Genomic DNA, 25,094 nt, shown 5'->3' on the forward strand with positions numbered 1-25,094 from the left:
TACTGATTTTCCAGTCTGTCTACTCAAGATTGGGGCTTTCTAAGAGGGGAGGGGGGATGGGGACCATCGCCTGGGGGGATGTGTGACATGGTGACATTTATTTACAGTATGACTTTCTATGAACTGTTTAGGCCATTGCAGCCATTCAGTGGCTTCTTTCTGAGCTCTTCCTTGATACATTGTACTAGGACATGAAGCTTCATTGCAGCCTTTGACTGGCCTCCTTCTGAGCGCTTCTTTGCTACATTGTAATAGGACATGAAGCTTTGGGCAATGCTGAATTGATATTTCCCAGATGTCTTTTTCTTTCTGGGTAGCCTTGTGTGTTCTCATATCTTAGCTCAAGCAGATGGCTCTCAATATGTAGATACCTCCAGATTCAGGAGCTGAATTCTTTGGGGGGTCAGATGAAATTCTGTGGTCAGCAATTTAACATACACAGTATCCAAAACACTGGCTCCCAGCTAATGAAGGCTGTGCTCTTAGGGAACCATACTTGTAGCTTATAAAATGGAATGTATTAAAGTACCCAACAAAGGGGCAGAACAGGGCAAGACTTTACAGACTTCCTGGGACTGCTTGTGCCTCTTCTACCTTATGGGTAGCAAGTGTTTCCAAATGTGACTCTTTAAGTAAGGAGGAATCTCTGTACTATGAAGGGATTGGTGCTGGGAGAGACACACTCACCGTGCTGCTTCATAGGCCTTGACATGTAACTTAAAATATTTTAAAAAAATTCTTAGGCATTTAATGCACTCTGTCAGTGGCTGGGCTCTGAAAAGCTAGTTTTTAATAGAAAAGACATTTATCTTATTTTCTCTCTTGTTTTTCTACTGTCCTGTGTCTGCCTCCTTGTCTAAAACACAAATTTCTATATCATTCACTTCACTTATAAATACCACTTCCATTTTGTTTCTCTGTAGCTTATTGCTAGAGCTGCTAATAGACTTTCAACACAAATGGTGTATTGATCACCGAAATCTCTTTCGAGCTTGACTGAATATACATAATGGAGTGTCAATCGGAGGAAAATCTCATAATAAATGGCAGGCGACTTATATTCATGAGAAAAATGTCTTGGGCAGCACACAAAATATCATGTCTACTGTAGCATGACAGGCTCACCTCACCAGTCTCGGCCGGTCTGTGCGCATTCATGGCGTATGTTTAATATCGAAGGCAGGGTTAGAATGCCAAGTTCCTGAATCTTTCCTTTGTTTGTATGAGAGGCATTTTTGTACACTCCACAGAGTATAAACATCTTCTAGAAGCACCGCCAGCAAGAAAGATCTTTTATACCTGAGGAATTCATAAATTGCAAACAAATCTGTTTGAGTTGATATATATTTAAAATCAGCTGATTTATGCAGTCCATATTTTTAAATTTTTTACCATGTGTGTACCAGGGCATACACACACTGTATGCAAATATTTTCAATGCATGTATGGGAACACACAGTATATTTAGAGAGAAGCCTGTTTTACATAAATTATTTTTAAGAGCAACCAAACAGAGGAATAGCCATGCATTAGGAAAGCCACATTTTAATCCCTCCACACCCCCCTTTAAGCTTACTGTTGGATGGTATGTGAAGGAATTTCATATTTATAATTTTATATGAAATTCTGTTTTTCCTGCCAGAAGTCTTGGATTATTTCTGCAAACCCAGTCCTGGAGAGGCTGAGGCAGGAGGATAGTTGTGAGTTCAAGGATAGCCTGGGCTACAGTGTGAGGCCCCCCTGTCAAAACAGTTGAATTTCCATCCTTGATGGCCCACCCCTTTAATCCCTTCTCTTGGGAAGCAGAAGCAGGGGGATCTTGGTGAGTTCCAGTCTAGCCAGAGTTACTGAGCTCGTGATGAACCCAAACAAAATGGTCAATCAATACAATGGATTAGGGTGGCAGGATCCCAAGAGCTTGCTATCCAGCAAGCCTAGTCTACTCGGCAGCCTATAAGCCAAGGAAAGACTGTCTCAAAAAACAAGAAAGATAACACCTGAGGACACCAGCTGGGGTTAACCCTCTACCCTCATACTCTCAGGCACCCACATAAACATACACCCACATGCATGCACAGTTACCACTTCTACTAATAATAATACGTATCATTTCTCCTGATAGAGCAGTCTGAGAAGCTAAGTGTCCTAAGTGAGAAGGGACCTTCAGGGTGGGGCCTTCAGGTGGGTGATGGTAGGCAGGGCCCAGTTCCTTTATGCATTGACTTGGCAACTATAGCTGCTGACTGTCTATAAAGAATCCCGCTACCGAGGAATCATGGGAGTCCACAGCATTAGCTGACACACTGCTCCACCTCACGGCAGACCAGAATGTGATGTTTCTCCAGTCAATTGGGCAAGATACATCCCTGTTGCCATCAGACGTGTTGCCTCTTCTCTAAGCAAATGGAGCAAGCGGCTTCTGCCACTGCCCAGAATCAAATCTGGGGTTGTTTAAAAATATAATGACTTAGTTATGCATGCGGTGTGCCTGGTGGTGAACATACCACACTGCGCTGTGGCAGTCAGAGCTTGTGGGAGTCGGTTCTCTCCTTCCACCATGCGAGTTGCAGGGATCAAACCCGGGTAACCCGGCTTGGCAGCGAGTTCCGATATGCTGTGGCTGACAGGGGCAGGGGAGATGTGCAAAAAGAAATTGATGTTTAGAGAGATGGCTCAGTAGATAACAGCACTTGCTGCATAATCATGAGGTCCTGAACTAAGGTGCCAGCACATACATAACAAGCTCACATGGTCGTATGCGCACTATAACTTCAGTACTCGGTGTGGACAGAGCCAAGAGAGCCACTGAGGCTTGGGAGCTGCCAGCCTGGGATCTCCAGGCTCGGAGGGAGATCCTCCACAGAGCAGGACACCAAGCGTCCTTCTGTGGCTTCCTTGTATATACGTAAACACATACACACCTCGTCACCCTGCGGACAAAAGTCTGCTTCTGCTTCCTAAAGCACTTAAGATGCATTAACGTGTGGTGTGTTATGGTTTTTCATGGTCTCCACCTCGGGAGACATTCACACTAGTCGGTGTGTAAATCCGGGCAAGTAAGGCTGCTGAGGTATGGAGAGCGGACATTAAACTCCAACCTTCCCTTCCCATAGCCAGAACTTGCACCTTTCTTCCCTGTTATGCTGGTGAAATGTTTCTTTGCTTGTTTTTATTTTTTAAGTTTTTGGTTATCAGATGGATGGGGGGTACAAAGTTTGCTGAGGAAATGGAGTATCAGAGAGCTAGTATTTAGAAGTTCAGGGATGTGCGTTATGGAAAAGCTGTCCTTACTGTTAAATGGTTACTATAAAACATGTCTGATGAATAATCTACACATATTGCTATGTACGTCAACAGCTTGGTTGCGATTAAATACTGTGTAGGGTGTGTGTGGCTCTTCAGAGTCCGCTGCATAGCTTATGCTCGGGGACTATGCTGGTGCAGTTTTGTGAAAGGTAAGTTTAAACTCAGCTGTAAGAACAAGCCTCATGAATTTTAACCTGCGGAGAAGTGCATATGCGAAAGTTGGAAGAAAACTGGGGCTTCTTGGATGTCTGTGATGAAAGAGAAAAATGAAATCCTAGAGAAAGGAAACTTGGAAAGGAAAAAAAAATATTCCCGAAGAATTTGAGTAGGAAGTCTGCGTTTGTAGACCTTGCTTGTCTTGAATGTTGGGTGGTTTACTGATGTAGCTCACTAAAGTGAGACAGGAAAGAATTAAATGTTTTTTCTGTGGACTTGTTGGCATAGGCCTAGCATTGGACCCCCGTGGTACATTGCTCACAGGATCCATTTTCTCATTGAAACCAACATTAACGTATCTTTTGGCTACATATGATCCAGTTCGGTAATATAAATAAACACGCTACTTAAATACATTGTTTTCTTGCCAATTTTAAACCTATACTTAGACTACAGTTTTAAACTTATACTTAGAACAAAATTGGGTAGAATCAAAAATATATCCACTAAATTTTTGGTAATGCTTTCGCATCGTTTAAAAATATATTCAAGGATCAGGGAGATAGCTCGGTCAATAGAGTAGTGATCTGAGTTAAATACCTAGAAACCATGTTATAAAAGAGAAAGTGGGGGAGGCCAGGGGTGACAATGTATGCTTGTAATCCTAGCATTAGCGATACAGGAAGCAAAGCTCGCTGGGTGCTTACTCACCAGCCATTCTAGCTGAATAGTGAGCTCCAGGTTAGTGAGAGATCCTGTCTCAGAAAAATAAGGTGGACAGTGACTGGAGGGTGTGCTCTGGCCTCTCATGGATGTATATGCACTCAGAATCAGGTAATCAGGTATACATGCACACACGCGTATGCATGAGGATACTCGCACACACACACACACACACACACACACACACACAGTATTCAACATCACCTAAAAAGCAGCAGAACGCACAGCTGTTTCACAAGTGTGACGTCACCACCCACGGAGTTTGCTGTTCTGTGGCACAGAGGTTAAGAAAGATCTAGATGACCCTGCGCGTTCATTTCACGTAACTGCGTTTTCAGCAGCCTAAATGCAGCCATGTTTAGCATTACAACAACCGAATGGAAGGGCGGCTGAAACTAGTTCTCACGGTGATGTAAATGGGACACAAGGAAAATATGGTAGATGAAGATGATAATTTGCTTTTAAAAACTCGCGGCATTGGTTTTTATCCCACTTTAATAAAGCACACATTTGGGTGAAGGAAAATTTCATTGTATGAAGCAGCACAGCCCTCCCTGCATCATTGGAGTCATTGGGTATAAATGACTTTTAATAATTTAGCTTTCTGTTTAGTGAATAGTTTATTTTAGGTTTTATTGCTTGCTAAGGGAAAATTGAGAGAGATTTGCTTAGGGTGAGTAACAGAGCATCGTGCAAGTTGGTCTTCCCAAGGAAATACTGAAACTGAAAAACCTCCAGCTCACCTCCATGTGTCTCTCAAACCGCTATCTCACCATGGAAGCAAGAATAACGTGAAGTCTGTAGGAATGCCTAGCATTCTTATCAATAAACATGCATTAGATAAGAACAGGACATAGCGTAAGGAGTCATTAAGTACATTGATGCTTAAATGTATACGTCACTTCACATGAGCCAAAACCACTCCTGTTTAACCAAAGCTTACCACTCAGACATGCCTAAATGTTATATAGAAGAAAAGGAAAACAGGTTTGTTGGTTGTTTTCTGGGCGGTTGGGGAAAAGGTCTCAGTGGGTAAGGCACTTGCAGAGCAAGTGTGAGGACCTCAGTTCTGGTCCCCAGCACTGCACGAAGTTGGACACGGCTATCACGCATCTATAATTGCTTCCCTCTTATATTGACATGGGAGGTGGAGAATCCCAGGCACTGGCATACCTGTGTGGAACAGAGCCCAGCCCCAGACAAGGTGGAAGGAGAGAGGTTGAGCACCCAAGGTTATCCTTGACCTTCCCAGGAACACCACGGCCTGTGCGACCCAGAGATTTTATTGTTGCTAGGCAGAGTTACCATAGCCTGCCAGAAACCAAGTGGTGATTTTTTTTGTTTTCATTTGTTTGATGGGGGTGAGGAAGCTTTTTAAGGAGCTAGATTCTTTTTTTTTTTTTTAAGTAAAAAAAAAAATCTGTGAAACCAACAGACTGTACTTTAAGTTGAGTTTCCTCTTTCATCTCGCTGTGGCTTTGGCCCCCTTCGGACCATGTTTCGGCCACAGCGTTGTAACAGTAATGGTATGCAAACCCAGTGAAAGAGGAACTGGATTTTGACTCATCCGAGTAGAGCTGGCCTTGCCTATGGATTCTGTCCTCAGGGATATGAATGTCCAATGTCAGAGCCAGTGTGATTCTTGGACTAGGCAGCCACACATTCTTCATGCCCTTCACCTCATTGGTGGAGAGCCCCCTTTGCTTGGCATGGAACCCAGCCTTGTTCATGCTCCTACTAAGTTCTACCCAAGACCCAGGTTCTTTTCTGATCTCTAGACACCTGAGCTTTTCCATAAAGCTCTTCAAAACCATTTTTCCCCTCTTATTCTTACAAGATGACAACTTACAGAATTCACTATAAGGTTCTTAAAATGTGAAGCCTACTCAGATCCATGAGATTGGGCTCCTGCATTCGGATTCAATCCTTGGACATCGTTTTTTAGGGAAAGAACAAAAGTTTAAGCCTCCATGAGGGTCTACCTACGTCACGAAGTGCTAGCTTCTGCCAATGCTCTCTGCAGACGCTCCTCGGCCCACTGTGTACATGGCTGAGATGTCTTAAAGCAGGCAAGCAGACAGCCTCTAAAGCTAGAATTCAAACTGATAGCAAAATACCAAACAAAACAGCACACGGGGAGGATTTAGAGCAGCGACTGCTGATGCTTCTTGGGAGATGTTACTAAACTCAAGGAAACTGGCCAAATGCCAGCATTTTCTTCTTTTCCTTTGTAGTGCCCAACAGATACCATTGAAAGTGACCATGACGACAGAACCCTCTTGGCTTTACCAGCCCTGAACATGAGCTCATTTGGTTGTGTACGGAGTCCGCATCCTCACCTTCCACATGCTGTGGAACGCAGCGGCACTAGACATGCTCTCTGTACATACAGATTCTTTGAGCTTGAAAAATGCCCAGAGTACCTAAGGAACTAAATGTGTCACCTTACTTAAAATTTTTTAGATGTCATGTGTTTTCTACATATTGGCCCGTCCAGGTTTGATGACTGACGGGCAAGTGCTGGCCCTGTACTAAAGTCCTCAGTGCTCTGTTTGGTGGCTGGGTAGTGTGAACCATGGTGTGCCCAAGCATAGCAGTGGCCCTGCACAGCCTGGGGCTCAGGCTTGGTCTAGGAGGACCACGTCCTCCTGGGAATCGGTGTAGGGTGCCACTGCAGCAAGACTTGGTGCCTAGCTTGCCACCAAGGCCAATGGCGTGGTGTGACTTTTAAGTGCTCTTGAATAGGTGAGGGAAGCCTTTGTATTTCCTTGGGTGTGAGTGTGCTTCCGCCACTGCTCACGGGCTGGTTTCTCTCTCTCTCTCTCTCTCTCTCTCTCTCTCTCTCTCTCTCTCTCTCTCTCACACACACACACACACACACACACACACACACACACACACACGGCTAACAGCTCAAGGTGGCTTGCCTTTTGCAATCCTGATTTCTGAGTCCCAGACTCTACATGGCTGCAGGCCTGTAATCACAGCCTGCTGAGATTTACCATTTCTGAGACTGAGCGAGGTGAGGAAACCTGTCTCATGTGTGTGTGTGTGTGTCTGTGTGTGTCTGTGTGTGTCTGTGTCTGTGTCTGTGTGTGTCAGTGTGTGTCACATGCATATCATCCCCTGTCCTGCCCACTGTCACCTCCTCCCTTCGTTATTCTAGTTGTTCACTGTCCCAGCATCTGCAAAGTGCTGAGCCATGATGGTACTTTTGGAAAATATAACCCATCTTTGCCTCCTTCTATCACAAAATAAGGCCCTTAAAGCATTTCGGACAAGCACAGCTGTAAGGAACAATGGCCAGTCCATTTCCCTAGTTCCCTGACTCCAGGATGGCTAGATCAAAGCTAGCCCAGTGGCTTCATCTTGATCCTTCCCGGCTGAGCCTGGGGAACTCCCATTTCAAGAATTACTGGTGCTTTGAGGGTGTCCTCAGATGTCTGAGCCATGATTTCAAAGACATCTGCCTCCATCCCAGGAAGGTCCTCAGGAATTTTCTCTGGACAGGTTGGTGTATGGCCGTGCAAGCATTGGCCCTGCTTTTGAGTGATCTTTGGGTCTCCCTCCATCTCGTAGGCCCTTCAGTCCACATGGCCTCCCTGACTGGCTGGGCTGGAACAGCTTTTCCTGATATGATCACTGTTAGTGCTACCACTGTGTCCACAGTAAGTTCCAGGCCGCTGAGGGTCGTTGCAAGGCTGACATGCAGTCAGTGCTGACAGCCGACAGAATTCCTCACTTCACTCAGCCTCAGTGGGACAGAGGGAAGCGGTGAATCCCAGTGGGCTGTGACTACTAAATTGAGTAGGACATTTCCACATGCTTGTCACTGAGAGGCCATTGTGGTGGGGCGTGCATGGCCAGCCTTTCTCTCTCTTAGGTTACCTCCCTGCTGCAGACCTTCTAGAGCCAAGGGTACATTGGACTGGGACCTGCCGCCTCCCTGCAACACTCCTAGGCCACGTCCCTTAGCAGCTCCACAGGCCTGATGCTTACGAGGAGGCAGACAGCTCCGGGAGGCCCCCACGCACGCGCCTCCTCACCAACAAGGCCTGGGCCTCCAGGGAAAATGCTCCTCTACTCTTTGCTGTCAGGCTTGGGGCTGACAATTAAGCCACTGAAAAAAGAACAATTCACAACAGGCCTACACAGAGAAGTCTTTTCATGCCTCGAATGGCCAAATCGTCCCCATTGGCACCATTTATGTCTTGTGTATAGGGGGGACTGTACTTGAAAATGGTCAAGAAGCCTTGCTCAGAAAGGGGTGTTTGGTGGTTCTATGGAAAGCATCCTGAGAGAGTTTATTGTTTCCAGCTGTTAGGTGGCCCTGGACCAAGAGCTCTGAGTTTGCTCAGTGGGGGTTGTGGGGGTGTTCTGACACAATGGCGGTCACTCTGGCTGGCAGAGCCTCGGTCATTGAGACTATAAGGTGGGGAGGCTGCTTCATGGCTTCAATCAGGTCACAGGCCCTGCCCAGCTCCAGAGCCATCCAAGATAGGATGCAGTGGCCTGTATGTGTACAGGGCCATGGAACCCAGGGCCTGGAACACACTGAGCCTCTGGCTTGGGCTCAGTGGTGGCTTGATGATGTCATAGTGCCAAAAGCTTGCATAGAAAGGACAATGGCTTGCTGGCCCGAGTGCTCTACCCACTCACAAAGATGCTCACAGACACCCTTTGAACTGTTCATACAGGCATGTTGGTCTGAAGGTGTCTTCAGAGGGACCTGGTGTGATTTTTAAGAATAACAGAGCAGCTAGGAAGCCCACCTTGAGTCATCTGCTCCCACTTGGCTGGATTCACCAAGTCAAGTCTCTTTTGCAGTTCCTGTCATGCCCTAATAGACTAGTGGAGAAGCAGATGCCTATGGAATGTCCTTTGTGTCAGGGTAGCACCTAGCTACCAGGCCAGGGTCAGGGACAGGTGCATTGGCCACCTGGCCTCCTGGTCCTTGAGCAGCAGCATCCGAGATTTAAGGGAACTTCTGCGCCACTGCACCCCCACCCCTGTGACCACTGTGTTAACTTTGCAACATTGTCTGGGCTGGGTTTCTGACTGGCTGTTTCCATGTTATCTCTACAACCACCCATGCATTTTGCAAGTAAGGAATCTGGACAAGAGTGGGCAGGCCAATGGCTCAAGGTAGTGTGCCTCTTACCATCCTGCTGAGGTCTGGACTCCATACAGTCTTAGCCCAGGCTTCCAGACCCTCCACACCACCCACTCCAGGTGCCTCTGAGTCATGATCTGTGAAGAAGAAAAGGAAAGATAGAGCCAGAGGCTTCGTGTGCTCTAGACCTTCATTTCCCAGAGCTGCCGCCTCCCAGCTGGGCTAGAAGGCCCCTGCAGCCATCCACATACTTCCTAGGCCCCACTCGATTCTGTCTGACGTATAAATGACTCATTTCCTCAACTTTTCCTTTTTCTTTACTTATTAAGACAATGAACATCCTGCACCGGGATTTATATCTGTCTCAATTAAATGTTCCAAAGGCGATCAGAACTGGGTTTTTGTGTGTGTGTGTGTTGTTGTTGGGTTTTGTTCCTTTTTCTTTTTCTTTTCTTTCTTTCTTTTCTAATATTAGACCCTGTATCAACAAAATCTGTAGCCATGTCCCTCACCCTTGGAGATGGGCTTGGGTGGGGTCGTCTCCCAGGCACCATGTAGGACAGCCTTAGCCAGAAGAGGGCAGAAGGAAAGACGTCAGTTAACTTTCTTGTTACTGTGACCAAATAGTCTAAAGAATCAACTTAAGGGTGGAGGGGGTTATTTTGGCTCACGATTTGGAGCCCATCACAGTGGGGAAGGCACAGCCGCAGAAGCACGAGGCAGCTGCTCGCAGTGTGTCCACAGTCAAGAAGCAGAGATGGGGGACACTTTAGTACATACTCCTTCTAAAGCAGTCTGGGATCGTGGCCCGTGCAATACCCCTGTCAACATTTATGGCAGGTCTTCCCACCTCAATTAACCCAGCCTAGCTAATTACTCACAGACATGTCCAGAGGCCTTCGACGATTCTAGGTCCAGTCAAGTTGGCAATCAATATCAGCCATGGAGATTGAAGGGCAGGCTAATGCTTTGGGGCACACAGTGGGTATCACCCCTGGTGCCCCACGGCCATGTCAGTGAAACGAGAACATAATGCAGATGGGCACACACCTTGGGGTGGGGACGGGGGGCACTGGCTGTAAGCCTCCATGCAGGGATTAGCTACTGAGTCTATCCTTGAGTGCAACAGAGCACATGGATTCAGAGGTCTGGGGACACACCCTGGCTACACCTCCTCATGGCTGTGCGTCTTTGGGCGATTAATCGAACCTCTCAAAGAATCAGACGTTGACTCTGTAAAAGAGTTTCGTTGCCACCCTGAGAAGCATGTTTAGTTCCTAGAAAGGGCTCTTCAAAGCAAACCCAAGTCACAGCAGCCATCCATATAGACAGAGGCTGCCAGCCGCTCTAGCCTTCTGAAACCAGAAGAGGTCCCTGCCAGCCACGTCTCAAGATTCTGGGAGAATATTTGTCTTAAGGCTTATTTATTCTGCTTAAGCCATGCTGAGTCCCACAGAAGAGAGTCTGCTCTGTCTTCTGCTTGGTTTTTTTTGGGGGGGGGGGTTGTTTGTTTGTTTGTTTGTTTTTTCCGAAATTGCTTCTTGAAAATGAGGTTAAGGCAGGTATTGGTTCAGCTCTGGAACCAGGCTTGGGGCTCCCAGAATCCCTGCCCTGAAGTGTTTGCACAGCATGACTGTGTTTTCTTCCTTTGATACCCTGTACTGAGTGGGGGTGGGAACAGAGCTCCACCTGCTGCTGTATGTTCTGACAGACACCTGTCCCTTTCCAGAAAGCTCCTCTTAGGCTCAGACTGTGCCACACCCAGTGGTCCTTCCTGTGCTGCAGCTGGGCTGGCTATGGCTGTTCACAACCTCCATCCCATATCCAAAGTCCACCAAAAAAAAAAAAAAAAAAGACATCAGGTGGCACCAGGGCTTCTGTATTAACAAGGAGTGTTGCTTCAGAACTCACCCAGCCCTCTTGCCCTGGCTGCTCCTTGGTGGGACATTCTTAGCCTTGTGTTGGCAGACAGGATGTAAGTATGGTTCAGGGGACTAGAAGTCCCTCCTATGGTTGCCAGGCACCAAGAACACAGACTGCCAACTGTGTAAGCCCCGGCCTGCTGTCATCCTGGCATCTTCATCTCCTTCACACCCACGCACTCCATCCAGAGCTGCCATTAGCCAGAGCCCTTCCTTTCTCTCTGGACCCCAGGTTTCCCAGACCCACAGGGGCCAGGGCCTCTCCTACCCCTCCCCACAGCCACTCATCATCCAGGGGCATCTTTCCCACAAGAATGTGTTTGGTTTCCTCCTTCTTCTCCTTGACTGGACAACTTCTCCACACCTTGCAGTTTTAGCTGTGTGCTTGGGAACTGTTTGCTTCTCTAGCTGTAACATTCACCAAGGCTGGGCTGTGTCTGTTACTCTCTGTACCTTCTCCCTAAACAGTCCTGACCATCCATCATAGCTCAGAAGTGGAGAAATGAACCCAAGAAGACATACAGATTAAGAAATGTCTGGAGACCGTGGGCTCAAGTGAGAGGACCTATTGGAAATAACTGGATGAGCTAAAGGAAGCCCCCAAGCTCACCCAGTGGCTTCCTCAGCTTTTAAAGCTACCAGGAACCACTCAGAGCAGGCAGCACAAGTATTTCTGGGAGCATGGAGGAAAAAGGCATTTCCTCTCCCCTAAAAGGTATGCTGGGGACATCACAAGAGCCTAACGTGGCTCCTAAGGGCCTTTCATGGGTACAGGTACACAGTCTCGGTTCCCTTATATCTGAGCTTTCTGGAGTTGTTTGTCCTCAGTCATTTCTCACCCAAGGAGGAAGTGGGGGCTCAGAGAAGCTGGTACCGCCTTCTCCCCTCCCCTCCTCCCCTTCCCTCCTCTCCTCCCCATGAACCTGCACTGAGCAGTCCTCCCAGGAATGCTCAAAACTGCCTTGCCACTGTGATCCACACAGCTGTTTCCAGGTTATCGGCAAGACGGGGATCTAGCATAGACCAGGGCAGTTGAGAGATGGTGAGGGTTTATAAGGCAGGCTGGAGTTCCTACAGAACGTCAGTGCTGTCTGGATTTGTCCAGCAGGGGTTTACCATGTATAATTGAGTGTCAACCAAGCAGGCTGGAGGTCTCATCCTCAGACTGAGTGTTGTCAATACCTGAGTGGAATTTGGGGGGACATGGATGGTAACATAGATGAGGAAAAAAACAGACTCCGGTCTCCTGGAGTGTGGCCCCATTTGTATCTACATCAGCATCTGGGGGCTGCATGATGGGGGCCATTTGGTGACACACAGCAAGGAGAGTGACATTCACGCAGGCAGATCTATAGCAGGCAGAATCGTGAAATGGTGGCGGGAAGTGAGACAGTTAAAGGAATTAGACTGAAGAACAGAACTCAGACAGTGGCTGCTGGAACGCAGGGGGCACCAGGCATGGCGGTGAGTACCCATAGTCCTAGGTGTGGCAGAAGCACTCGGATCAGGAATTCAAGGATAACCTCCATTACATAGAGATTTGAAGTTAGTCTGATCGCCATGAAGCCTGGGGTATGAAAAATAATTGAGAAAAAGAATTCAGGAGGCTATTAAATGTGAGAATGTGTGCCTTGGTGTGTGTTGTCAAGACTTCAGACATGCCACTGACTGGCTCTGTGGCCAGGGAGGATCCCTTAACCCCTCTGCGGTGCCCAGAACAGCTTCTCCCCAGGATGCTATACAAAGGGCTTTCCCCATTCACAGAGGGAATCCCCACCCCATCCCCAGGAGTAGCACTGCCCAAGCACCCTTGCCAGTCCAGTGTCTCCATCCTGGGGAAATTCACAGAAATTCCCAGGTAGTGCTGGTAGGGCTCCGTGAGGCTCGTGGGAGAATGCACAGTCATGGTCGATGTTTCTCCAGCTCACCCTGCCTCTTACCCTTCTTCTGCTCTGCTGTCTCCCGCCTTACCTTCCTGCTTGCTCTCTGCCAGGCTCTCAAGGCCATGGTGTTCTTCGTTTGTATCCTGCTGCTGCCCTGAGGACAGACTCCAGATCATTCAGACTAGGACCTCATGCAGCTAGCAGCAGTTGAATTTCTACTCTAGGAGATATAGTGGCTAGAGGGACCGAGGCAGGGGATAAGACCATGTCTCAAAAAGAAGATGGACAGACAGATAGGAAGGAAGAGATTACATCTTTGCTCTCTCACCCCAAACCCCACAGCTATAGAAGCACAGAATAGGAAGTTGCTTCTTCCTTTGCATTGAGTCTGGCCCCACTGGCAGGTCTCCATTCTTGCTTCTGAGAAGGCTTAGCTGTAGAGACTACAGTGTAGGTCAGGTGAATCCGAGCTTCATGGCAGGGAGGGGCCTACCCCACCAAGCTCACTTTAATCCACTCTTAAGTTGATAAGGTGATTCTGCCTCCATGGATAGCACCAGACCACGTAGGGAACTAGGGAACTGAAATGGTCGCCGACATGGCGTCGTCTGGGTTGAAAGACCCCACACCCTCACCCCCTCACACCCCCACCCCCACCCCGCTCAAGGCTCCAGCTTTGGTTTCCTGTGGAATAACAGACGAACTGGGGTGTTCCAAGCCTCTAGCGCCGTGACATCAGTGGACACAATCCCAGGGCATTACCTTGCTGTCATTTTGCCTCCTGCAAAGCAGATCTGTGACTCGCAAAGCTTGCTGTAGTGTTGCGAATGTCAAATCTGTACAAATACGGCCACATTTGGGCCTGTTGTGTTTTCCTTTCACACACTGATACTTTAATGACTTCAACCGCTCAGGCCCTGTCACCATGTGGCACGGTGTCAGTTTTTGTAATTATATTGTCCAATCCTTATGAGATACTCAGACAGCACTCTCAGGCCAATGGTGCTGCTGCCCTGTCAGCCTGGCAGCTCATGCCAAGCCTAGGCAATCACATCTCAGGGAAGAAAAGCCCAGGAGGCCAAGGGGCTGAGCAGGCAGACGAGACCCAGGGAACCTCTCTATCCCAGGACACTCCCAGTTTCAAACCCTGGGCTGGTTGGGCTTACTATCCGGAGTTGTTCCTCAAATTAGTCCAAAAGTAGATCCACAGGCTCTTTCCACATGCACCCTTTCTCTGTGTACTAGGGCTGTGGTATGGGCTCTAGGGGTTGTGCATCTTGCACTATTTTGTGGAAGATAAAACTTGCAAGCCCAGCATAGAGCCTGCAAGCAAGTCACATGACAGGAAACGGATCTTGGCCTGCACTAAGGGGGAACAGAACAGGAGCTGGATCTGTGCAAAGGCAGGTGTGATTGAGACAAATAGATGAAAATGTTTGAGCAGCTGCAAGTTCTCTGAGCAATGGAAATGTCTCTAGTGCCACAAGGTTTCCACTGTAGTTATCACAATAAACATTTTCCTATAGAGGATAAAAGTTCTAAATTTGAGCAAAGTTATCTGTCTTTAATACTGTGGGAATTGTAGGGTTTTTGTCTTACCTTAGAAAACAAGTAATTTTTCTACACTTAAATTACTTAAGTCACCAATTAATAAGTTTATAATTAATATTTGTTCTCCCAATGAATTTAGCCTCACGCAGAGTGCTCCAGTCTGTTGCTTGAGATATTGCAAGGGCTCATTTTTGTTCTCCTTCTAAGATGAGCTTTTATCTTTAATGGGGTCACAGACAACTGCGTGTTGGCTTTAATGATTAAAATGGAGCTGATCCGTAGCCCCACCTGGTTAAATTTCAAAATTCGGTGGATTCTTTGTGTTAACACTGTATTTTGTGAAACACTTGATAAGGCTTCTCTGGTGTCAAACAAACAAACAACTGGGTAGGGACTTTCAACCCTGGTGCTATAAAATGGAGGCCAGTGTTTCATGAGAGAAATTAAGTAGCAAGTTAGATGTTGGCTACAGGAGTTCCATGGCCAACTTTGAATAGGAATGTCAACTGTCAAACAAAATTTTCTTAAAATGTGTGTGTGTGAGTGTGTGTGTGTGTGTGTGTGTGTGTGTGAGAGAGAGAGAGAGAGAGAGAGAGAGAGAGAGAGAGAGATTTAATTAGCAGGCTAATTATCTATCACAGATTTAGAATCCCAGTCCTTCCTGGGAAGTGGGAAATGCTCTATAAGAAGTGACTGTATATACAGAGACTGCAGATTGATTTTAATGTTAAAATGCATACAACCTAATTGGAAATACCAAGTGTGTGTGTGTGTGTGTGTGTGTGTGTGTGTGTGTCCCTTGTCATTGTGCAGTGGTGACTTTTGTGCCTCATGGGGTACATTCCTCATATCCCTGCAGGCTGCCATGTCTGCCTGGTTCCTTATAAAGAAGGCAGGAACCTGAAGGCGGTTGTCCTACCCGAGATGTTAAGACCTGCATCTGCGTGACAATAGTTTTTCAGTCCTAGAAAGAAAGCAGAAAGCACCTAGACAGAAACGTTGCTTCTGTCGAGGATCTCCAAAATAGATGGATATAAATGATATTGATTGATTTTCATTGATTTTTTTTTTTATTCCGTGGAGCCGGAGGAGTATGTGAGCTGACAGTGCCGGTGGTTTCTATTTTCTATAAGAACCCCAGCAAATTCTGACATAAATGTTTCCTGAACATTTCGCTTTTTTTCCAGGAAACCTGCATGGGAGAGCAGCGTCCATCCATGGGAACAATGAGGCATTCTGCTTTGTCTGCCTATAGGAGCTGTGAGCTGTGCTCTAGCTAAGAAATGCCAGCCACCTCAGCACGATCTTTCTGCATTTCACATTAATTTTAAGAACAGCGACTTCTGTTCTAGGGGCCCGGGCTGTGTATATTCTCCGTACCTCGCTCTTCTCTTCTCGGTTTTTCTCAAATGGATAGATGCTTGCCGGGAGGATGAATGAGAAAAATGGTGTGGTCCTGGGTATTTATTTCATGACACTGCCCACAGGGGCTCGCTGGCCTGCAGGCGAGATGCCAGCTACCAGCCCGTTGGTTCTTCTGTGAAAAGATCCTTTCAGCTCTGACACCTCCTGGAGAGAGCTGATTTTCCAGCAGTGGAGCTTGATCGGGGTAAATAATTAGAGAGCTCAAGAGGGAAGAGACATCACCCCAGTGCTCTCTCTCTCTCTCTCTCTCTCTCTCTCTCTCTCTCTCTCTGTGTGTGTGTGTGTGTGTGTGTTGTGTGTGTGTGTGTGTGTGTGTGTGTGTGTGTGTGTGTGTGTGTGTGTGACGCTGCTAATGTAGCCAGCCCCTGTGACTCCAGGCTGATACAGTCTTACAGCGTCTTTCTCTACAGCTGGGAGGGGGAAAGACAGGAGGGGGAGGGGGAAGCAGCAACAAAGCCTTGCTTTGCATTGCCTTGAAAAACCAAAGAAAACAGCTCCTTATCTGGTGTGAGGTGAACCTCCTTCAAACTGCTCTCCAGCGTCTTCTCTTCTGGAATCTGCTTGCACAGGGCCATTACCTGGGCACACTGACTTACTTCACGGACTTATCAGGCTGTTGGAATGTGCCGGACTCGGGGGTGGTGTAGACCGACCCTGGAGGGGCTAATAGCTTGTTGCCGAGCCTTTACAGGTATTCATTAAAAGCCACTTTTAAAATACATTTACCATTTATATGTGTATCTCTTCAAATAACTGCTATTCTGAAACTTACTGGGTTTTTATCCTGTCCTGTGTGGTATTCGTGAAAACTTTCTAAGGTAGTGTTTCTCAACCTTCCTAATGCTGCAACCTTAGGAACGGATACAGTTACTCATGTTGTGGTGACCCACAACATAAGATTATTTTTGTTGCTACTTTATAACTGTAATTCTGCTACTGGTATGCTATATCTGTGTTTTTTGATGGTCGTAGGTGATCTCTGTGAAAGGATCATTTGACCCCCCCATGACTTCCAAGTTGAGAAACACTGACCTAAGGCATAGTGAAGGGCTCAGGTTTTCTCTGCATGTTTTTACTGAAGCAGGCCAAACTGATTACTGAGAAATAATAATTGGACTAATGGTGTCTTGCTACTTATGAGAAAGACACAGTTACTCATGAATAATATGAAATAGGATATAACTTAAATATTAAAATTACTAACTACCACATGGTTGTATAATTACAAAGGCTCCTTAATAAACAGGACCAGAGCTGGAAAAATGTATAAAAGAAAGACAGACCATAGCTTTGGGGGCCTCTCTTAAGCTAAGTAAAACCCCCCGACCAGCATCAAGACACGTAGCGGCCAGCTGGCTCCCTACTCAGGTTCAGATTTACTCACTGTAAAACCCAGAATTAGTGGACTTCATCACTGGAGTCTTCCATGAAGCCGAGGGATAAAGGCTGCTTCAGTCACCAGCTTGGCAAGCCCTGCTGTGTCCTCGGTTTGTGACAAACTATGATAGCCTAGGTCCATCCAGAGGGTAAATCACCCACTGTGACAAGCTTGGTAGTCACCCTTCAATGTTTTTCTTGCTAAAGCGTATTCAGATCATACCTCCTCTATCAAGACTCGCCCCTTCTTTCCTTCCTTCCTTCCTTCCTTCCTTCCTTCCTTCCCTTTCTTCCTTCCCTCCTTCTTTCTCTCCCTTCCTCCTTCCCTCCTTCCTTCCTTCTTTTCTTCCTTTCTTCCGTCCTTCCTTTCCTGCATGTGTGTGTCCATCCACCAACTTATTTAAAAAGGCAGTTTGTCTTGGAACTAAAAGCAGCAATAATTGGTTGGTGCTAACCACCTACTTAACCAGCTTAGAAACTTCCTCCCCCTCCCCTTCCTCCTTTTCTCTACCATCCATTCTTCTCCCTCCCTCACTCCTTCCCTCCTTCCTTCCCTTCCTTTTCCCCTCCCTCCTTCCTCCCTCTTCCCTCCTCCCTCCTTCCTTCCCTTCCTTTTCCCCTCCCTCCTTCTTCCCTTTCCAAACCCTAGGGGCTTTTGAAGGCTGCTCTGAGGTTAAGGAGGTGTCAGAGAACTGGTCACCAGTGGTAGGAAGGTACGCACACTGGGCATGGAGTGTGGGAGAGCCCACGATGTTCTTGTCTTGGGTAGGGCATAAGACAGTCTCTGGAGAACCTGGGGACGCTTCTCTCACTGTAGTGGCAGGGTCAAGACTCTGCGTCCTGGTGTCATCAGAGAAACCTCTAAGGGAAGCAGAATACAGAATACGGGAACCCTGCCACCGGCAGGTCGGGCCCTAGCGGGCAGCAGTGCCTTTGTCTGCCTGCACCCCTCGCTGCGCTTCCCAATGATTTTTTAGCAACACAGAGTTGCCCCCCACTCCCTCCACCCCCTCGCGTCTGCATGAGGTGAGCCTGCTGCAGCTGCGGGGTTCCTCTGACTTCGAATTTCCTTATTACACACACAAAAAGAGGTTCCTCCGGCAGGCATCCGATGGAGCCATTCCATCTGCTAATGCCCGGGTAAGTAGGAGACCTGCTCCAGTGGCCAGCCTTGGGGGCAGGGGAGGGGGGATTGTGCAGCAGGCATGCGGGGACCCTGGTTCTTCCACTTTGCAAGGCAAGCTCGCCCTCCCCGGACCTCTGGGGGCCTTTCTTCCTGGAGTAAGCTATGAGTTCCTGCTCCCCAGGCATCTCAGATATCTTCCCCAAGCTACTCTGGTGCCCAGTCTTAGGCTGTGTTGGGACACGATACCCCTGCCTGCCTGTCTCACCAGGAGTCTGATTCTGGGCAGGCTAAGTTGCTGATTTATGGGCACAGTATGTTTTATTTTAGGCATTAGGCAGTCTGGCATGCATGGGATCCACCCTGGATTTTGCATTCATGTTCAGGACTAGAAAAGAGAGACAAAGATGCTACCCAGTCTTCCATGGCTAGCCTGGTGGCCAGACTTAGGTTACTCTATGAAGAGCTAGTTAACAAGTGTGTGTATATATATTTATGTATGTATATATTTGTTGTATATTTTATATAGTGTAATATATAATTACATAGTATAATATGTTTATGTATACACACACACACACACACACACACACATATATATATATATATATATATATATATATATATATATATATATAAAATCTGGGGTTCCTTGGATTCCAGTATATTTAAAATGCATACAGCTCAGCCATCCCCTCCTCACATCATTTGATGGGTAACAGCTTCTGATCTGTAATGTAAAGATTGCACAGGGCACTGTATGGTTTGGGGATGACTCTAAGTTGTGGTGGGCATTCTGCATAGTTTAATAAGACATGTGAAAATAAATGTTGGGCTTCATTGCAAACGATGCTCCCTACGGCGACAGTGAGATGGGACATGGGTTGTTTGCTCCCTTTTATTCTAGCTTGAACTTCGTTTTCGACTTGCTGCACTCCCAGCTTTCTGCTCTTCTACCCAGAACTAGATCATTTAAAGAAAAGCGATCTCAACCTTGTTCATCATTTCTAAGATTCCGGCGACGTCTGTAGACTTGGCCTGGATGGTGCTATTCATTCGGTGGTATCTCTACAGGAAATCACAGCCTGGGTCAACATGCGCATATGTCATGTCCTGCCCTAGCCAAATCATCTAAATTGTTTGAAGAGATTATTTTTAGGCCAGTGAACACTTAGCAGAAATATCTTTACAGATTCTGATACACCTATTTTTAGTTTCGGCACTATAAAAGCTTGCTCAAAGCAGCCAGTTCTAATGAATCTTTCTAACTAAATATATTTATGTTGTTAACCGTTAAAGCACTGTGTGTGCACTTGTGGAGTAGCCCATCTAATAAAATGGACGTTTCACTCTGCAAAATACCTATTTTTAAATACTCTGAATGCATTTGTCGTACTCGGAGAGGAGGCTCCGTGGAAAAACTGAATTAGATCCAACAGCACTTGTCCTGGGTTTACATTCCCTGTGAACTTACTCTGTATGCTATACAACAAGTGCCTATCACTTTTTAAAGTAGCACGTGTTCGGTCTATATTGTATTAAGATAAATGATGGAGTGTGTATATGTGATTTTTCTCTGTGGGTAGAAATGACAGCCATCCTCATGGCCACAAGGAAGTGGCTACCTTTATGAGAAGGAGTGAGTGGAAAGTCACCCCGGAGGGATAGTTTGTAAGCCCGCACGATGAGGGATCAAAAAGACTCAGGCTTCCCTGGTGGCTGTCCTTTCACTGCGGAGCACTGAGGTAAAGACACAAAGGCAGAACATTATCGAGTAATGATATGGTCTTTTCATTTTGCTTATTTAACTACAAAATTGCCTAAATGCCTGATGGTCAGCAGAAAACTCATACTACTATTAACACTGTGATGTGGGGTTAGTTTTCAAGGAGCATCATCAAAGATCTGAATGGGGGTGATGGCTGTGCTTGTGGAAAATCAGCACAGCAGACTCAGAGCCAGTGTGGTGTCTTTGTGACTGGTGTGTGGAGAGCTCGTCACCTATGTCTGAACCATCGTGCTGATGTGTGCCCATGGTAAGAATGTGTAAAGTTTGCACAGCAATAATCCGGTTATTGGGGTGAACCATGTGAATGCTTTTTTTGAGATCTTGAGAACAGAACTGTAGAGCAGGCTGCAGGAAGGACACAGGAAAGGGAAGAAGGAGAGAGAGGGATTTAAGATGTGACCAAGATGACAAGAGATATGGTGGCTTAAAATGTGGATTTCTGTAAGAGAACAGACCAAAGGGCCCCCTTTAGTGGCACACTCTCTCTATGTGGCCTTTGTTTATTGAGGTGCAGTTGGCATTCAGTCCCTAGGGAGGGTTATGGTCTATAAAATCTTTTACCGATGGCCTGAATTCTATTGTGTTCTACAAAATGCATACACTCGAACACACATCCATTGACCAGAAACCTGTATACTTTGCCTTCATATAGTCCTCTTTAGATTAAAAAAGAAAATCAGTTCAAACCATTTAAAATGAAGGGTTTTTTTTTTCAGCCTCAGAAATTTTTGAGGCAAATATCCTATCCCTGCCTGATGTTAAATCATCATTTCAAATATCCACTTAAAGTAAAAAGCACTCCCTCATTTTGATGAATAATTAAAAGGGATAGGTTGATATGAAATTGTGGCTGCATCAGGAACCTAGGGAATTAATTCCACTCTGAAAATCCTGTTGATCTCTCATTTATTAGGGGTGGCGTAGGGAGGGACAGGACCTTTGGAGAGTGTCAGAAGTTATTTCGTGGATATTTAACCAGCGCATGAGTTTAATTTTTGTGTTTTTAACTTTAGCTAAAAGTAGGATAGAGCACTTTGGGGCTGTTGGTGTGACCCTCATGCTTACCAGGGACTGTATATCAAGATCAGAGTCCAAGCCCTAGAACCCAAGACCAAAAGCCTGAGCATTGTAACACACACCTGTAATCCTAACACTAGGAGTCTAGCCTGCTTGCTAGTCTGAGGGCAAGGAGAGACTTCATCCCCAAAACCAAGCTGGATAGTGTTTCTGGGGTTGACAACCAAGGTTGGCTTCTGGTCTTGTCCTGCCTCTTATGTATAGGGAAAAAGGGGTGGGAAAGAAACTGAGCAAGTTTTGGGTGGAGTTTTGTAGAATTCATCTCTCAAAAACAATGAGATGCCTTAGTGGTCCCGTTGCTTTATAACTTGTGGGCCAATGACTTATCTGTTTACTTGAGATAGCTAGTCTTGACAATTTGACACGTCTTGAAAAAATACAAACCAGCAATCACTTCCTAGGAATTCCAAAGGCTCTAAGCAACTAGTTCTTTTTTTTTTTTTTTTTTTTTGGTTCTTTTTTTTTTTTTTTCCGGAGCTGGGGACCGAACCCAGGGCCTTGCGCTTCCTAGGCAAGCGCTCTACCACTGAGCTAAATCCCCAACCCCATAGCAACTAGTTCTTAATGGATTGGCAGTGGACATTCGTTACTTTCTTTGACTCTTCTCCCTGTGGCTACTGGGTGATTTGTGACCATGGCGTGTGTAGGATTTAATGTGGTTTGAAGTTTCATGTCATCCCTCAGACTTCTGCATCAGTCTCTGGTTCCAGACGGGTCAAGCATACCTCTGCTTTGTGTTTCAAGGACGACTGCAAGATCAAAGTGTTCAGTGAGGTCAAAGAGCACAGCCTCACAGAGACATCTTTGAGTATTTAGACAGTGGGAGATTTTAGAAATTGGACATGGTGATGCTCCCTTGGTGCGTCTACGAAAGCTTGCCAAACACAGCATTCTAGACAAGGTTCCACAGCCTAAGGAGAGACTTGTGACATATTCTTACACTTATTTAAAGCGTAACCTTCACACCCATGCAGAGCTACCAGCAACAGCTAAGCAGTGTGTGGCAGGGAGGAAGAGAACCGTGTGCAGAGTTGGTCTGAGTACTGATTTAGACTTGGGAAATGACCAGGGTGAATCTCACTGAAACCCCCAGTTCCTTAAGGCAGGGACCAACCATGTCACCTCTAAGTGAATGCTCACCCTGGTCACCTCCTAAACTGACCTCTGTTTCTGCCCCGAAGAATTTTCTGTCTTCCAAGAACCCCAGAGGCAGGAAGAGACTTAGGACGGGGAACGAGAGTGACCCTGACAGGATCCTTTCCCCACTGTGTGGTATCAGTGGCAAAGCAGGTGTCACCATGGTGTGGGGGCAGGGGCTGAGTGTTTGAAGAGCAGGGGAGTCCCACAGTAGAAGGGAAGCTGATAGATGATCTGTTGTGTGCTGGTGGGTGTCGGGGTGTGACAGGAGCCTTCTCACAGCACCACAAGCTCTTTTAGGCTCAGTTTCTTCCTGAAGACACTGCCCTTACCCTCAGTGGTAGCCCCCAGAGCAGACTTCATGCTGAGCTGCGTCTATCCATGTCCGACCCATAAAAGCAACACCTCCTGCTTCTTGTTTCTAATCTTGCCCCGTTGCTTCACAAGGCAACCAGATCATGTAATCCTTCTGCCTCAAGATGTTCTGCCGGCTTCTCCACTTGAAATAAAACCCAGGATCTTGTCTGATGCCTTCTGAGAGCTGGCCCTGCCTCCCGTGGTTCTCCTGGAATCTCCTTCCTCCTAAGCGGTCTCTAGATCTCACCAACCACTTTATACCTGGAGGCATTGGCCCATGTATCCCATGGCTGGCTCCTTTGGCCTCAATTCAAATTTCACCTCCTCAGAGAGGCCTGTCCTTATATCTAAAGGAACTTTTCTGCCTGTCCCATCACCCCCATTTTATCTTCTTCATGCACTTTAACCTGAAGTGAAGCCCCACTTTCACTTGCTTGTTTCCCAATTGTCACTTCCTTCATGGCAGTGGAGAGAGATGGCCGTGTTCTGTGTTCACCTCCCCACCCAGAACCAGACAGGTGGTTAGTATTTGCCGACGACGGATACTTGGGCACTTTGTGCTCACTGTGAGTCCTCTCAGCCCGCAGCCTTGCAAAGCCTGGCAATGGCTTCTGGCAGCTTCCTGCAGGTGCAGGTCAGGATGCTCTGCCTCCCACTTCTGGCCCGATGCTAGTCAAGCACTTCAGTCAGACCGCTTCAGCTGGGAAGAGAGGGCCCTGGGGAGATCTGCTCTCTCTCCTCAGTTTCCATCTGCTTAGGCTCCCTGGATGGTCCTCTCGCTCACAGCGCTAAGATCCTATGTTCTCTTGACCTGTTTTCCTGTCCCCACTCAGGCTGAATTGTTAGTGGGAAAGCCCTGGTTCCAGACAGTGCTCTTGGGCAGAACTCTGGCTAATGAATGAGACGAACTCACGGGGGCAAAGAAGGCACGCCAGGTGACATGGTATTTTTCTAAAAGACCCTCTATTCAATTAAGTCGCCCTGCTCCGCAGTTCGTCTGCTAACATGTGATGGCTCATAAGAGAACTGGAGCACAGAGACGCTGAGTAACTGTGGTAGGTTGCACAGCAGCCTGAGGCTAGCCAAGTGATCTTGTCTCACTGAGCCTGCATTTCTTCTCTGCCTGAAGCAAGTCTCTTAAAGTGGCACAGGAGTCCAGGATCTGCCACTAGCCTTTCTTTTTTGTTTTTCCCCTATTAACTCCAATGTGCAGGGAGCCCATACCCACTGGCTCCAACATTCTCATCAGCTGGACAGCTCTGTCACTGTGAACACCCGGCATGTGAGGGTCCCTACTGCAGTGAGGATTTGGATGTGGGCGTGATGGGACATTGCTGACCTACACCATCAACGCCCCGCCCCCGATGTCTTAGATTGTACCCTCACAGGCCACACTGAGTTGAGTGAGGGTGAGGTGGTCTAGTTCTCCTCTATTCTTTCTGCCTTTATGCTGGTGAGGACGGGAACACGGAAGGGATGGTTACTGCATTATCTTTCCCTTCCTAGATGCCTGAGTCTTCACCACCCCGACAGGCTGACTGTGATTAAAGCTCACTTGTATAAAGTCTTCGGTCCTTGTTTGCATGGGGTAGACATGTTTGCACACATGCTTATCACTGGTGATTTGAAATTGGGGTTTTGAGGGCAGCTTGGTAGAAATATTCATCTATTTGTCTGTCTGTTTGTTTGATTATTGGGTCTTTTGAGGCAAGGCCCTTGCAGCTCAGGCTAGCCTCAGAGTTACTATGTACCTGAGGATAACTTTGAACTCCCGATCCTCCTGCCTCCACTCCTAAGTACTGGCATTACAGGCACAGACCACCACGTCCAGGGGTAGTTCTTAGTTGCTGAAGGAGGCATTCATACAGGATATACCTGGAGCCAGAGGATGTGTTTGAGCTCCCAGAAAGACCAAAGTGTCCAGTATGTTCAGACAGTGCCACATCACAGATTTCTTGTTTCCACATCCATTTCTGGGGACTGCCAGTTTCCTTTACTGCGTAGGACTCTTGACATGACAGATAATAATTTGTCTGTCCCAGACAAAGGGCTTTGCTGCCTCAGACAGCCTTAAATTACATGCCATCCCCTTTACAAAACCAAGGAATAACCAATCACCAAAATGACTGATGTGGAAAATAAGGTACCTTTGCTT

General features: G+C 46.9%; 1 long non-coding RNA gene across 11 annotated transcripts in view; it reads left to right on the top strand.

Annotated features, from left to right (window-relative positions):
• LOC103690480 (uncharacterized) overlaps positions 1 to 25,094 on the top strand; it is a 113,303-nt gene that overhangs the window by 4,705 nt on the left and 83,504 nt on the right. The window contains exon 1 of one of the 11 annotated variants that reach the window (XR_010054550.1): positions 1 to 18,596. The exons of 9 other annotated variants lie outside the window; for them this stretch is intronic. This is a non-coding gene — a long non-coding RNA (uncharacterized LOC103690480). The remainder of the gene's footprint in view (positions 18,597 to 25,094) is intronic. One more of the 11 variants, XR_010054547.1, reaches the window with a different exon arrangement.

This window comes from Rattus norvegicus, chromosome 8 (assembly GCF_036323735.1).
Source record: "Rattus norvegicus strain BN/NHsdMcwi chromosome 8, GRCr8, whole genome shotgun sequence".
In the NCBI taxonomy this organism is placed as follows: domain Eukaryota; kingdom Metazoa; phylum Chordata; class Mammalia; order Rodentia; family Muridae; genus Rattus; species Rattus norvegicus.